This window comes from Dermacentor albipictus, chromosome 6, assembly GCF_038994185.2.
Source record: "Dermacentor albipictus isolate Rhodes 1998 colony chromosome 6, USDA_Dalb.pri_finalv2, whole genome shotgun sequence".
NCBI classification, from domain to species: Eukaryota; Metazoa; Arthropoda; class Arachnida; order Ixodida; family Ixodidae; genus Dermacentor; species Dermacentor albipictus.
The window spans coordinates 98856014-98871641 of NC_091826.1; the positions used below are offsets into that span (position 1 = coordinate 98856014).

At 46.7% G+C, this 15628-nt stretch overlaps 1 protein-coding gene across 4 annotated transcripts in view; it reads left to right on the plus strand.

The window, feature by feature from the left end:
* The window catches only part of LOC139061302 (calcium-activated chloride channel regulator 1-like), a 380566-nt gene that overhangs the window by 969 nt on the left and 363969 nt on the right, over nt 1-15628 (plus strand). The window lies entirely within an intron of this gene.

Below are 15628 nucleotides of genomic sequence, written 5' to 3' on the forward strand. Positions count from 1 at the left end.
CACGTACGACGTTTGGTTGGACAGTTAAGGACTACTAATGATTTGTCTGAAAGACATAATCAGATGTAACGCATTTCGGAATTTTCATTTTATCTAAACTGTACGGGAGCTTTGAGATTGTAGGTTCATAGTAGTAAGCGCTTTCATTCTACGGTTATTTTGTCAGGACTCCAGCAGTTTGCATGTTCTTGCTACATCGATAATCTTCAATAGAAAAACGCTTATAACTGGAAGAATAGAGCAGCAGGACATGCTTTGACCGTAGCGTACGCCAAATGTACAGATACGCACGTACGATTTCTGCAGAAGCCTTCGAATATAGACATCTTGCATTTCAGCTTACGATCCCTGTAATGATTGAAAATTTACCTGTTTACACAATTAGCGAAAAAAATTGAAGGGCGACTGTGATTATGAAGCACATTTGCTGAAGAGGTACCACGAGATGATCAGCGTCACTTCACCCAATTATACTTTTAATATAGCATCAAGGCGTCTTGCGAAGCATGTGAGAGGCTAAGAAAAAGACCACAGTTTATATACTGTAGCCAAAGGCCAGAGAGGGGATTTTGCAAAGAGTAAAAGTAAGATAAATTTTAAAATGGCTGGAATGAATTCCGTAAGTGTGTAGAGGTGAAGTGTTAAGAAAGGTGAGAAACATCCGTAATTTATGCATAAACGGTATGGCTGCTGATTTTCATCTTACGTATAGCAAAGTGTAGGTGGCGTCTCTGCTTTTTTACGCAACACTTACCTTATAATGTTAGTGTTTGACCATTGGAAATTGTGGTGATTGTTGTGTGGCTCCCATTGCTGGCCTCCGCATTTGTAACCCTCACGCACACCGAAATTTGGCGACGTGGAGAAGGCAGAGTTTTTTTACGAACGCAGGCGGCCCGAACATCGCAGACGCTGTGCTCCGACACCTCATAAAAGCGCGCCGACATTCACTAGGTGCAATTGCACAACTTTGTAGTCATCGGCTCAAGCTTCTAGTTCTGGTTTTGTTCATTGTGACAAATGTTTGACGTGAAAAGGGCATTCACGATTCACGTTCACAATTTTTGAGCGTACTTGAAAGGCTTATAGGGCCTGCACAAACACATCCTAAGTGCACGAGTTGCATTATATAAAGCCATAGCATTATATGGCGCATGAACTAGAAGATAAGTCGAGCGCCCGGTGTTAACATCATACGGGCACCAAACCAACGCCGCCATGTGATGACGCCACATTCCCTGCGATAGACCTGCTGCGGCCCGCACTGCGAAACACCCCGGTGAAAAGCCGCGTGATTTGTGTGTATGATTTCACGGACCGCACCCGAAAAGTTGGATTCGCCCAAATCGAATGTTAAGTTCACCCACGTTCAAAACCGACCTGGTCGACTCCCGAAGTTGACTCCGCCCACGCCTAAAATTTCTGTGGTGCACCCCTAAAATAGACTTTGTCCAATTCGAAAATTGAGTTGAGCTACGTTCAAAGCTGACCTGGCCTACTCCCACAATGGACTTGACCAACCCCTAAAATTTGGGTGGACGACCCCGAAATCGACTTTGCCCAATTAGAAAGTTGAGCTGACGCACGTTTAAAAACGACCTTTGCCCGCCCCGAAAATTGGTTTTCGCGAACTCGAAAATTGAGTTGACCACGTTCCGAATCCACCTGGCACACTCCTAAAATTGATTTGACCCACACCCAAAATTAAATTTGCCCAATTGGAACGCATGACGCAGTGAAAAGTCGCATGGAAGAGTCACATTGCTTTCGCATTCAATGCACGCAAGATGAATTAAGTTCCTACATAACTTTCTTGTCCTCGCATAACCGCATCAAAATCGGTTTCCTTTAAGACATAAGTTGAAGTACTAGAGAGACACCCTTTTCCTTAAAAGTTGACCTTCAAGTAGACTGAAAGCCCTATTGCAAAAAAAGCGTCTTCATGGTCAAGCAAGCGCTTTTTTTTTATAACTTTATCGCGAGTTGCTCGTCTCATGTCCTAAAGAGCGCCTTTTTTTCATCACGCAAACGTCGGTTTCGTGCCACAATTTCTAATAAAGGTGCGTAAGGTGATCTGTTTACGCATGCAATTGTGATCCTGGGGGCCTGGGCGAGGGCTCCTTGCTCAGTAGCAGTGGATGTTGGCATTTTCCTCACATTGACCCCACTTCTTATGCTTGTGTCCGTTATGTGTTTCCGCAATGGTCTTATATTTGTTTATAAGCGACGACGCCAACGATGGCTGCTAGGGGTCGCAGTGTTGTGGAGTCGACACGAAATAAGCAAACCCAGCAGTCGTTCGGAGCCGTTCCAACGGACCCCTGTAACCTGCCGCTAATTGATGACCTTGCAGCTATGACAAGGTGGAAGCCATTCATGTGCTTGCACTTTGCCTACTGTACTAAATATAACAGTAAGAAAGGCCTACCCTTACACCGAAGGTTAGGCCTAGCGTAGCCACTGAGTCAGTCTACAATCTATCGGCTAATTTGAGACCTGAAATAAACACACATAGGGAGGAGCAATCACTATAGTTAGCTTATGCTTCAGTGTACTTGAGTAAGCCGTTTTTCCGTAGCTGTAGTGCCAACACAAGAAAGAATGAGCGCCGTTGTGACGCGTTATATAAGCATGCGCATTCATGTCCTTTTGCGGAAGGCTGCTAGCCGCACAAACCGACGTCGCTCTGACTGAGATACGACTATGCTACTCCACAGACGTGTCGACTGAAACGTATTGCTAAAATAGGAAAATATTGCATTTTTTCTGGCTCCAAGAAAGAGAAACAGCTATAAAAATCAAGGGTAACATCCCGTGCAGCGTCGCGCGTTGATGCTTCACTTAAGACATTTTTTGAAGTTACAATAGCAATCGTAAATGAAAATTACATTTGTGGCACTTGAAGGCATAAGGTTATATGCTTAAAACACTTTATTTCTAATGAAGGCGTGCGATTCAGTTGGCGCGCGAAAGCGCACCTAGCATGGCTGTGCGAAACATGCTAGCACGAACTGAAACTGCGCGTGAGTGTTGACAAGGTAAATTATCCCCGATTTTTCATATGGCAGTGTGGCATTGTGGTAAAGTACTGGGCTCTAAATGTTGATGTGAAAGGATCAAATCACCTTAGTGTTAAGTTCTCGTTTTTTTCATTGTCTTAAAATTCGCACTGTTGTTTTCTTTATTAAAAATATATATACGGTAGCCAAGCAACGTGTTTTGCTCGCTCTAGAGCTGCTTTTCGCACCCATTCCCAGTGCCGTCCGGTATGGCACACCGGTCCAGTGCTCCAGCACCCAGCGCGCAACAGTGCGCCCATAAACCGGCATGGCGCTGGATACTGGGTACTGTGTTTTGCTATAGGGAGCGTAACTTTGTAAGCTCCATCGGGAGAGCACCCACTTTCCTCTTGCTATTCCTTCTTCCTGCCTCTCGCAGTCCATTTCCAGGCCGAAAACGTACCTGATGAATCCCTTTTTCTATATTGCATCTATTGAAGAGCTTTTTACCGCTCACAGAGCGAAATCCAGCTTCCGTGAGACGGCCCGTGACATGGAGCCTTGTTTAACAAGGGCGAGTATATGAAAACGTACTTGGTTTGCTACCAAAGGCTACACAACGGGTAACATTAGCGCGTCCGACGGTGGCGCTGCCATCACGCGTCGTTTAGCGTCGTCGCACCCATGTGAGGTCTCGCGCACTTTCTATTGGCCGCGAGATCGAGCAGAGTCGCCGCCTGGCGGGCACCACTTTAACCACGGATACTGGGAATAGTGCCGCACGTCGTCTGCTAGCACTACGTGTTTACATGTTTGTGTAGCACGTGCGCATCACTAAATACTGCCTTTTACGCGTTCATTGGCGAGTTGAAAATGTTGGTCGGCATTCAGTGACGACATACACAGGCATAAAACCTTGTACTTTGCCCTTGTGCTGTAGTAAGATCAGTGGTTTCCCATACCGAATGGGTGATGTGTTATCGTGGCAGCCTCCATTCACCACAATTATATGCATTTTTCTTGTCTCTTCGTGTTTCAAGTACATAACAAAGAGTGTTTTATCTCATCTTCAGCGAAAAAGTGGTTGCAGTCGGACATAAATTCCACGATTTACCGACTTTTCATGATTTGTTGATCGCTCCGCTGTGTTTCTACTACGAAACATGAACGAGGCGCGTGAACATCACCCAGCAGTTGAAAAAAAGTTAAGAAACCTGCACTCATTCAATAGTGCATCAGGCATCTCATGCTACAATAACTGCAATATGATAATGGTGATACGTGCATATGTCTCACTTAGTCCATACGTGACAAGGTTTAATTATCTCAGCCTTAGAATTTCTGTAAATTGGTGGTTGTGATGCCACTACCATGTATGCATTTTGCCTCACAAGTGACTCGTGGGCTTATGTGTTTTTACTCGCGGCTACAAGAGGGAGACAAATATAGAGTAATATAACATAATCATGTTGTGGCACGGCAGACTCTAAACACTGGACATATTAACACGGAGTTCAAAGGCGGCTAATATAATTTAATTTCGCTATTCAGTGTGGCGTTCATACTTTGGTGGAAAGCAGCAGCCACTGTTAGCTGAAATAAAACAACCTTCTCATTTTTGTTCCTCCAATTGTTAAAGCATTGTCGCATCACCATCAGGCACGTTTATAAGGGCAGGCTTGTGGGTAAATGATGTTTTTATAGCAACTAAGAGAAATATTGTCACAATCTCTAATGCGCGAAGAAGAGGACACTGATAGTGGCCTTGGACGAGATGAACAAGAGTTCAGTTCTTTTTTTTTTTCGCCGTTCTACGCACGTTGGCTCCGCCACTAAAAGCAATCTGTGCATAGACATAACTTCTACTCGCAACACTATTATTTTGTCTGTAGCAACCTGGTAGCCCTGGTGATGCACTACCAATCACAGTGGTCTAGCCTGTTCAGGAGATATCTTAGCACATTTGAATTCTATAGCGACATAAAACGAAAGCAAGGATATGTATGGATACGACTGGTAATATAGAGTGCGCATTAACTTGCTACATTTCCTTAGTAGTACAAAGATAAAGGCTTTTTATAATTAGTGCAAGATTCATGCAGAATTTAGTAATATTTCAGTTATCCAGCATTACCGAAATAATAGGAACGTGAGCGAAACACATACAACAAAGCCGGACTAAGGGCCAGCACAGAGGACTTTATATCTCAGTTCCAGTCCTTTTTTGCATGACAGCTTGAGCTTCTACCCACCGTGGTTGCTCAGTGGCTATGGTGTTGGGCTGCTGAGCACGAGTTCGCAGGATCAAATCTCGGCCACGGCAGCTGCATTTCGATGGGGGTGAAAACACCAGTGTACTTAGATTTAGGTGCACGTTAAAGAACACCAGGTGGTCAAAATTTTCGGGGTCATCCACTACAGCATGCCTCATAATCAGAAAGTGGTTTTTGCACGCAAAATCCCGTAATTTCATTTCTTTCAGCTTGAGCTTCTGTCAAAGAAATAGAAACGTTCTGTATTTTTACTGTAAAAAACCGTGGCATTGGAGGGCTATATATGACTAGTTAACTTCTGTTACTGTCAAACAGTCGGGCCACATCATTCGTAACAAAGCGACGCCTGTAAGTTTCATATTGTGCCGCCGAGCACCTATCCGCACTAATATGGCGATGATGCTGCCACCTGTAGCTCAACCTTACGACGAACAGTGGTGAATAAATTGAAATAAAACCACCAAAATAACTACAATGCCAGAACCAGGTGAATTCGCACCTAATCACAATATTATGTGGGATTTATAAAATCTATGCGCAACTTAATTATAGCTTAAGTAAACAAACTACATTTACGAGATTCGTAATACTTGCCACTTGAGCCCCCAGTGTTTAGCAGTAGTTCTGAAGAATAATATGCAGAATAAATAATCTTCAAGGACCTGGTAAGAGAACGAGTGTTTATTTACACTCGCCTTGTAGAATTTGTGCAAGGGCGTGCTTATCTAGCCCACTAACTCAGAGGTGACCATGATCATTGTAGCATGTAGACTCAGTCCTGCAGCCTCAGCTGGTTGCTGTGTCTAAAGCACGCAGACCTATTAACTAGCGCCCGATATGGAAAAGATGGAATTTACTTGAATAATTTTATTTTAGCCACACCATATGTGACGCTGAATGTGCTCCCCTTCTGAGCCAGTCCTTCAGAGTAAATACATGCCACTGTGCAAATAGATGAGGCACAAGAGAACTTAATGTTTCAACAAAAAAAAGCATTCCCATTGACTAAGGACAAACAATGATTGTATGCACCTAATGTTATTTTGGGCGAAAATGAAAAAAATAAGCAACCCTGTCTGGAGCTCGGTTCAGTGGATGCAAAGAGTACACATTTTGAAAGCTTGAGAAAGTAGAGTCAACAGATTCTTATCCAAAAGCAAAAGCATGCAGGTTTCTCGGGTGGCTTTGAGGGCATCCTAGTAGGGGAGCTGCGTCGATTCTAAGAACGAGCCGCGGATATTGACCCCGTGAGGTGAGGGGAGGCGGCTTTCCGAAAAGCGGGGACAACGCAGGGACGGACGGTCGCCGCAAGAGCTCCTCTCCAACAATGCCAGAGCGTTATAAATTGATGCAGGAAAAAAGGAAGAGTTAATATTCAAAATAGGCTGTCCGTAGGCTATAAGCGGGGCTCTAGGCTGAATGTGGTCGAGACAGGAAGTGCCGCGCGGCCGCTGGATACCAAAAACCTCGCCTGGAACACGGTTCATGAAGCATAGAGCATCTCGGCTGCGCTGACTCCGAGGTCATCCTTTATTGTTGTTTGCAGCTCCAGTAGTACAGGGACAGCCTTTCCATCCAGAGCTTTCTATCGAGCATGGCAGTCAATCATGCTTTCAGTTATCTGACGGGACGCTCGACCATGCCATTTCTCTGAGGGTGATAAGCTGTGGGGTTATGAAGACACGTGCCGAGCAGTCTCACCCGCCAGGGCAGAAAAAACCAAACTTCGGAATTGCCGGCCTCGCTGAGCAGTTATACGATAAGGGCAACCGTACCGCGGTACCCACGGAGCAACGAATGCTTACGCCACGGTTTTGGCCGTGCTGTCCTGCAGATCGGTCACCTGAGGCTATTTTGAGTACAGGTCGGCAAACGTTACGAGGTACTTGGCACGATGGAAGATGAGGCCCCACCAAATCTTAATCCACGTGATCGGAATGGCTCTCAGGATATCAGAACAGCTGCGCCACTGAAGGCGTATGGCGAGTGACTTTCACGGCGTGACAGGCTTGGCAATTTCTTGCCCAGCTTCGAACATTTTTGTCTATCCCTGGCCAGACGAAGCGGTCCGTGATAAGCCTCTGTGCCATACAGATACCGGAATGCCTTCGCGGGTGCAGTGAATCGAATATTTTCCACCAAAACTGATGGGGCACGAAGGGGGGACGAGCTGCTTGCGATATATCGCACGTGACCAGTGTAATGTAGGAAAGCGGCACCTGCGCAAACTGGACCGACGAGCCTTCTTCCGGCCGTTGGCGCAGCTCGGGGTCGTTTTGGCGAGCGGCGACTAGAGATCGGAAATTCAAAGGGCCCCCCAGGCACAGTGGCCATCCGCGACAGTGCGTCAGCTGCCTTATTTTTGGTCCCAGAGATGTGGCTGATGTCCGTAGAAAATTCGGAAATAAAGGAAAGTTGCCGACGCCCACAATCAGAGTCCGAGAAACTATTGTTCTTTAAAACCTAGGATAGCAGCTTGTGGTCAGTGAGAATGTAAAGGCTGCAGCCTTCAAGAAAAAAAAAAACGGAAATGCTTGACAGCGCAATAGATGGCCAAGATCTCCCTCCTGAAGGTGTTGTAGCGAGCTTCTGTAGGTTTCAGTCGCTTTGAGAAGTCGAGCGGCTTCCAGCCTTCGCCATTAAGCTGCTGCAGTACTGCACCTATTGCTGTGCTCGACGCCTCTACCATAAGGGGAGTTGGCGCGACGGCCAACAGATCATGCAGCAACAATGCCGTGACAAGCCTCGTTTTCGCTTACTGGTTCATGCTTTGAGGGCCACTGAAATGCAGGCGGTTTCTTGGATTCACTATGCAGCAGATGTGTAAGCGGCTTCTGAAAATCGCGCAACTTGCGAAATGTGGTTGGAGAAGGGAAGTCCTCAATTGTGCGCACCCATGATTCCAGTAGCTTGATGCCTTGTGGTGAAATGCGAGGGCCCAGAAAATCCAAGACTTATACTTCGAAAGTGCATTTCTCCGGCTTTAAGACTTGGCCATATTCACCCAGTCGCTAAAATACAAGGCGAAGGTGCTCTTTGTTCTCTTCGTCTGTGCGGCTTCAAACGAGAATGTACTCAATGTAGATGAAAATGAACGGGAGTCCGCGCGTTACCTCGTCTATGAACATTTGAAAAGATTACGCCGCATTCTTCAAACCGTAGGGCACATGGATAGACTCAAACACGTCTAATGGAACAGTTATTGCTGTCTTTGGGGTGTCGCTGGGTTCAACAGGAACTTGATGGCACGCGGTCATCAAATTACTCTTGCTGTATATTTTGGTTCCTGCGAGACGAACACCGAAGTCACGTGTGCGGTGAAGTGGGTATTGATCTGCAGTAGACGGGAATTAAAGGCTCGGTAACTACCACATGGCCACCAGTCGCCATGGTCCTGCTTTGGAACTAGATGGAGTGGTGAAGACCAATTGCTGGAGAAAGGACGAATAGTTGAATCATGTGTTCGACTTCCAAGCTCTGTCCAGCGAGCCTCTGTGGCCAGGCGGCGATAAGTTGTCAGGTGGTAGTGATATCATCCGTCACCTTGTCTTTTGGTTGCAGCGCATCGTTTCATGGCTTCCTGAGTTGAGGGTACCCAGCAAGCATATTGTTGTACGTTGATACCGGCCGAAATGGCAGATGAGGTGACGTTGGACTGCAGGTCAAGTACATCGAGGGAAGTGATATCATTCTTTAGGCGCCGATCGCGAACACTCACATTCACATTGATATGACTGAAGAAGTTCGCTTGGAATATGACAACGCTGACGACCGCGATCGCGATCACCCATCTACGCAAGCTCTGGACTGCGATGCCTAGCGTCGTTCATCCGAGCCTATACGACGCCATGGCAGTGCTGTTCACTGCGTGGAGCTTGGGCGTGTACTGACGGCGTTGGCGATATCCGGTCATGGCGGGATCGATAGCCAGCTCGGCTTCGATGTCAACGAGCTGGCGAGTGCCGGTGATGCCCTCAACTACGAAGAATAGGAGGCTTGCACGCGGGCCAATGTCGCATATAGTCGTCAGTGGCTGGCCGGTGCGTTTCCCGTCCGCGAACAGGGCTGAGTGCAGCGACTTGCTTGTTCGTGACAGCGACGGTGATACCAGCAAAACTATCGCGGAGAGCCCTTAGATGCGCTGGGAGACTGAACGTAGTGGTGATGCCAAAGTTGTTTGTCAGCGTTGCCTCCTGTCGTGAGAGTCAGTCGCGTGGCTCTCACTCTCGCACAGGTGAAATGTAGCTGTTCCGAAGACGACCAGTCGCAGATGCGGTCAGCAAGTGCAGCTAGATAATCGAGGCTCATCATGTCGGATCCCGTTGCATGAACAGTTGTCTGTGAAGTGATGCGCCGAAGTTGAAAATGGGTCTCCATTTTCATAAAAACACTCAGGGATAATTAGGCCAAAAGCTCGGAAGCTGAAGCTCTGAGGTGATGCACAGGAGACGTAATCCTGCTGTCGTCTCTGTCAGCAGGATTAGGAGCAGGGTAGTTCATGAGCGGCGTTCAAAAAAAAACCGTAACTCTCCTGGGTCACCGTTTGTTGGAAGAAGCGCCGAGCAGTGCAGACGTGGAAGCATCGGCTCCGATTTTTTTTCCTGCTCCGCTCGTCAGTTTTGAGAGTGCAACGAAAAGAAGCATACCACTGGATCCGCGGCGCGACGTTGAATCTACTGACATCAGGATTCGAGGTGGGGCTTGTTTTTTCACAATCTTACGGAAAGTTTTCTGCTCCTTAGTGAGGAGTAGGGCCTTTGTTGCGCCTAGTAAGACCACCTGACCGCAGCCATCGCGGATACAAACATGGAAGATGAAGATTTTACTGGACATGAAGGAAACAATGGTCAGGACGACTACGGCTGGCCGAAGATCACGAGCTAGCAGAAAGGCTGTGGATCAGGACAGCACATTGCCACGTAATCAGCGAGATCATGGAGTCAAGGGAACCGCCGTCGGTGGAATGATCAAGAATCGGATTACCAAAGCTTCGAGGATGCCTCAACTGCCCGAGGAGCACAGAAAGATCACTATAAGGCCTCGAGGAGGGAGCAATTTGAACAAGGTGAGCACCACCACGATTCGCTCTGCAGTTATCGAGGCGTCCGGTCTAACGGAAGACGAGGCCCATGAAGATGTGGTCTGCCCAAAGTTCACTCAAAATATCATCGTGGTCAGCACACCTAAGCCCGAACATACTGCGAAGTACGTCAGAATCAAGTCTTTCAAGATCATGGAAGCGGAATATGATTTAAATGCATACGAAGTGGCACCACATGCCACATGCAAAGGCGTCATCCGAAGAGCGGACATCAGAGACTCCCAAGCTATGATAACAAGAAATATCGTGCATGACTTGAACCCGCTTGCGCTGGCTGCTAAGCGCGTCAAGACGTCGGAATCGGTCATTGTGCTTTTCGATGTACTCAAAGTGCCCGCTTTTGTCAGGTATGGATCCACACTAGTGAGATGCTACCTTTACCGGAAGCAATTCGACGTCTGCTTCACCTGCGGAAGGGTCAGGCACCGCTCTGATGTGTGTCGAACACCTGACTTTGTTCAGTGCAGGGGTTGTGGAACTCGCAGCCTAGGAGATGAACATGTGTCTGTACCTAGGTGTAAATTTTGTGACGGCGATCACCCTACCAGCGACAAGTTTTGCAAGAAAAGATTTCAAGTCTCTTACGTCGTACGACTCCATCGAAGAGAGGGCAACAGTACTCGGTCGTCAACAAGAGCACAGTCCGAGGCGCAATAGGTGGCGCCCAACCATCGCCCCGAGGACAGGGAGCACTCACGCTCCAGGAGTCACACCAGATCCAGGCATCGCTCACTATCCAGGGAGAAAAGGCACTCCAAGTCAAAGGAAGCGCAGGTGCGCTTCGTGCAAAGAGACTCAATACCTGGCGAGAAGACGACGCCAGGAACCATCTTGGCTGACAAAGTCAAAGGTATGGCGAGGGTTATTGGGGGCGCCTCGGCGGCTGTGGGTGATGACAATGATGCGAGAATAGAGCAGTTAATTAAAGAAGAAGCTTCTTTACGAAAAGCTAATGAAGAATTGACCAGGCAGGTAGTAGAGCTTTGTAAAAAAGACCAGTCGAGCCCTGCTAGAGTAGAGATACATAGACCTGTAAGCAAAAGCAGCAATCCAAGAAAATCCAGCTCTCCTGCCCCTAAAAAGAGGACGGTGAGTTCCGAGGATGAGTCAGTCTTCTCAGCACTCAACGAAATTAAAGATGCAATTAAAGCGATAAGAGAAACAGTGGAAACGACCAACTTTAAAGTGGACAAATTGTGAAAATGGAGACTAACTAACGGCGGGATGACGACGATGAGTATCTGCCATCGGAGTCGCATAGTATAAAATTCCTGGATTCTCGGGGACCATCACAAAGAGGAAAGTAGCGGGTAATAGAAAAGCAGCCTCACCTAATAACAATGGACAGTAATCATAGATTTAACGTGTGGCAATGGAATTGTCGCGGGTTCCAACACAAAAAAGCAGCACTACGACAGGTGATCAGGTCATCTGAGGCCAGACCAAAAGTAATTATGCTGCAGGAAACCTTAGTGGACGAAATTGTGCTTACTGGGTACAAAGTTATATGTAGAGACAAAAAAAACGGGGAGGGGGTTGGCGACCCTCATTGACAAAAAGTTGCCGTACATTGAGCATGATATTCATCTTAGACATTCCAGGTTTGAATTTATTCTAGTTGAGATAATACCTAAAGGAACAGAGGTAAGACGCAAAACATTTTCTGTTTGAATATTTACAGCGGTCCTAACGATATGAGCCAGATGTTTAGAGCACTCTTCAACAAGGTGCTTTCGGTTGCCGAAAACTCCCCGCGCATTATTGGAGGGGACTTTAATGCTCCCTATCACACATGGGGATACACTTGGACCACAAAGAAGGGAGAGGAGCTGTGGAGTCTCGCCATGGATTTGGGGTTATGCTTGATTACTGATCCGGCGTATCCCACCCGTTGTGGTACGTCGACAAGCAGGGACTCCACACCATATCTTACTTTCGTAAACAACTCAAGAGGAGCCAATTGGGAAAATTCAAACATGGATCTCGGGAGCGATCATTATATCATACACATAACCATACGCATACCGAGACAGGAAACTAGAATCTTCAAATTCACTGATTGGGATCAGTTCAGAAAAATCAGGGCGAACAGAAGGAAAGTGGGGCCTCTAGATGCCGAGCGGGATCCCCTTCAGACATGGGTCACCCAGCTCAGAGAGGACGTCAAATGGGCCACTAAAGAAATCAGGACAGAGGAAAATATTGAGGCTATGGACAGCAGGCTGGCGCATCTGATTGAGGCCAAACAGTCTATAGTACAGAGATGGAAAACGCAGAGACATAACAGAAGGCTAAGGAAAAAAATTGCGCAATTAAACAGAGAAATTTATGATCACTCGAAGACTCTCGTGAAGCAACAGTGGGATGAGATCTGTAATTCGGCTGATGGTAGATTCAAGCACGGAGGTAGCTGGAACCTCCTCAAGCACTTGCGCAACGAGAATGAAACAAGGACAAGCAAGAGAACAGCTATATATAAGTTGGTTCATCAGGAAAGCCAAGATAAAACACAGAAGGATATCATGGATAGTCTCGCAGCCAAATATCTCCCACTTAAACAACCAAACGAAGAAGACGAGAGCCCCGAATATACGGGAGGAATATGTGATGAACTTGACCGGGACTTCACTGAGAGTGAAGTGAGGGCGACTCTTCACACTCTTAATAGTAGATCGCCGGCTGGATCTGATAGAATTACTAGCAAGATATTAAGAAATCTAGATGGTGAATCAATCTATTATCTAACTGAACACTTCAATGAATATTGGAGAAAAGGGGTATACTCAGAGGAATGGAGGGTGGCCAATACTATCCTCATACCAAAGCCAGAAAAACAACTCCCTCTGGACAACCTCCGTCCTATTTCCTTAACGTCCTGTCTAGGCGAAGCTATGGAACATGTCATCCTAAATCGACTCACTAAATACGTTGAGTAGAACGACATCCTCCCATACCACTTGACCGGCTTTCGTCCTGGGCTGTCAACTCAGGATGCTCTGCTACTGATCAAACACCAACTTATACAGGCCAGCCCAGCGCGTACGAAAGCTTTTTTGGGATTGGATGTGGAAAAAGCTTTTGATCGTATAAAGCATAAGGCAATACTTGGCGTCCTCTCGGAGATGGGGTTAGGTAAGAGACTATTTAACATGATTGAGGAGTTTCTTAGAAATAGAGCTGCACAACTCATGCTGGGTGAGCTTAAGTCAGAACCTAAGAATTTGGGAAATAGGGGCACTCCACAAGGGGCTGTGCTCTCCCCCATGCTATTTAATTTAGCAATGTCCAAGGTTGCAAGAAATCTGGAGAAAATTGAGGGTATACATTAGGTGGTATATGCCGACGACATAACCATATGGAGTGTCAAGGGTAATGTAGGACAGACAGAGACCAGATTGCAGGAAAGTTTATATGTTGTAAAGAACACACTGAAAGACATGGGGTTGAAATGCTCGGCAGCCAAATCAGAACTCTTGGTCATTAAACATCGCAGAAAAGGTCACAAACCAAGAGGTTACATTCCGGAAGATGAGCCAAGAGTGTGCTTATACACTCATGAAGGATCCGCAGTCAGGCTAGTTGAAACAATAAAGGTTCTTGGGTATCACATGGACGGAAACAATGCTAACTATAGAACAATACAACATATCTCGAATAAAACAGATGAAGTCATTACGTTCCTAAGGAGAATTACCAATAGACACATAGGCTTAGTGGGAGACAGCGCTTTGAGGCTAATACACGCCTTTGCTCTCTGTCACTTCACTTATGTGGCTGGATTATTCAAATGGAAGCAGGCAGCACTTAACAAACTTCATGTGATGCTCAGGAAGCTCGTTAAAGTAGCCCTAGGGATACCCAGTAACGCTGCAACTGACAAACTCATGAGTCTAGGGGTGCACAACACAATGGAAGAAATCGCGGAGGCCCAACAGCTAGCGCAACACGAAAGATTGACAAAATCACGAGCTGGCAGGAACATATTAAAGGCAATAGGTGCAGAACTGAATACATCAAGGAGCCCAATAGAGGCTGAAGTAGAAGTAAGGACTGACGTTAGGAACAAGATCAGAACCGACCCTCTCCCCAGAAATATGCATCCAGAATATAATCTCGAAAGGAGAAAGGCAAGAGCTAAAGCACTCTTGCAGGAAATAGAACAGCAGAACCAATTGGCAGCTATAATTGGTGCAGCCTGGGTGAAAGGTAAAGAAGTATATACCGCCATTGTCTCTAATTATCAAGGGAAGGTGCAAGATGCTATCACTAGTTTTACCAAGGACCCCATGGTGCCGGAACAAGTGGCAATTGCTCTAGCCATCAGGAGTAATGAGTGGGCCTGCATTTACAGTGATTCGAAATCCGCTATAAAGTGTTTTGATAAAGGCTACGTAGCTGGTGTTGCAGCTAAACTTTCTGAAAACATTGGGATTATAAGAACTGAAATTCGATGGTTTCCTGCGCATATGGGAAAAGTGGACGAGACGCGGATAAACCTCAATGAGGTTGCTCATGACTTGGCACGAGGACTTGCTAACCGTGACAGTCACAACCGAGCCGTTCACAATCAAGCCAGGGAATCCAGAGATCATTTAATAACATACAATTACATTACCAAACACTACTATTTAGGACGCGGGCCACATTCAAAACTGAACAGGGCTCAGGCAGTCTCACTGCGCTTATTGCAAACAGGTACGTATCCCACACCGTACACCATTAATAAGATATATCCAGAGAGGGAGATTAAGATGGACTTCAACGACTGTAATGGCATCATTGGAATCAGACATATGCTGGCGGGGTGCCCCGCGATTCTCCCCAACCTCGTTGAAGAATGGACACTGTGGGAGAAAAGGATTCAAAGCCCATTGTTTCAGGACCAACTAAGGGCCGTCAAGAGGGCCCTTGATGTCGCTGAAAGGCTCAGCCTGAGAGTGCCAACGTGGGAGCGGCCCGCCTTGACTTAAGAAGTCGAGCCTTCGGACCTCATTCCAATAAATTTTTTCACACACACACACCGCTTGTTGGGACGTTGGTTTAGCGGAGGAAAGGAATACTCGTTTTGAGAGGTTGGTAGCAGAGATTCAACTTGCTTTTTTTCAAATGCAACAACAAATTTGTCGAGTGGTTTGGTGGCGTCGTATTCGGGCAGCCGCCTCGATTCCAAGTAAGAGCAGGGGTTAGGGGCCCCTCAAGGCGAGGGAAACCGGCTTTACGAGAAGCGGGGACAAAGCAGGGACAGACGGTCGCTA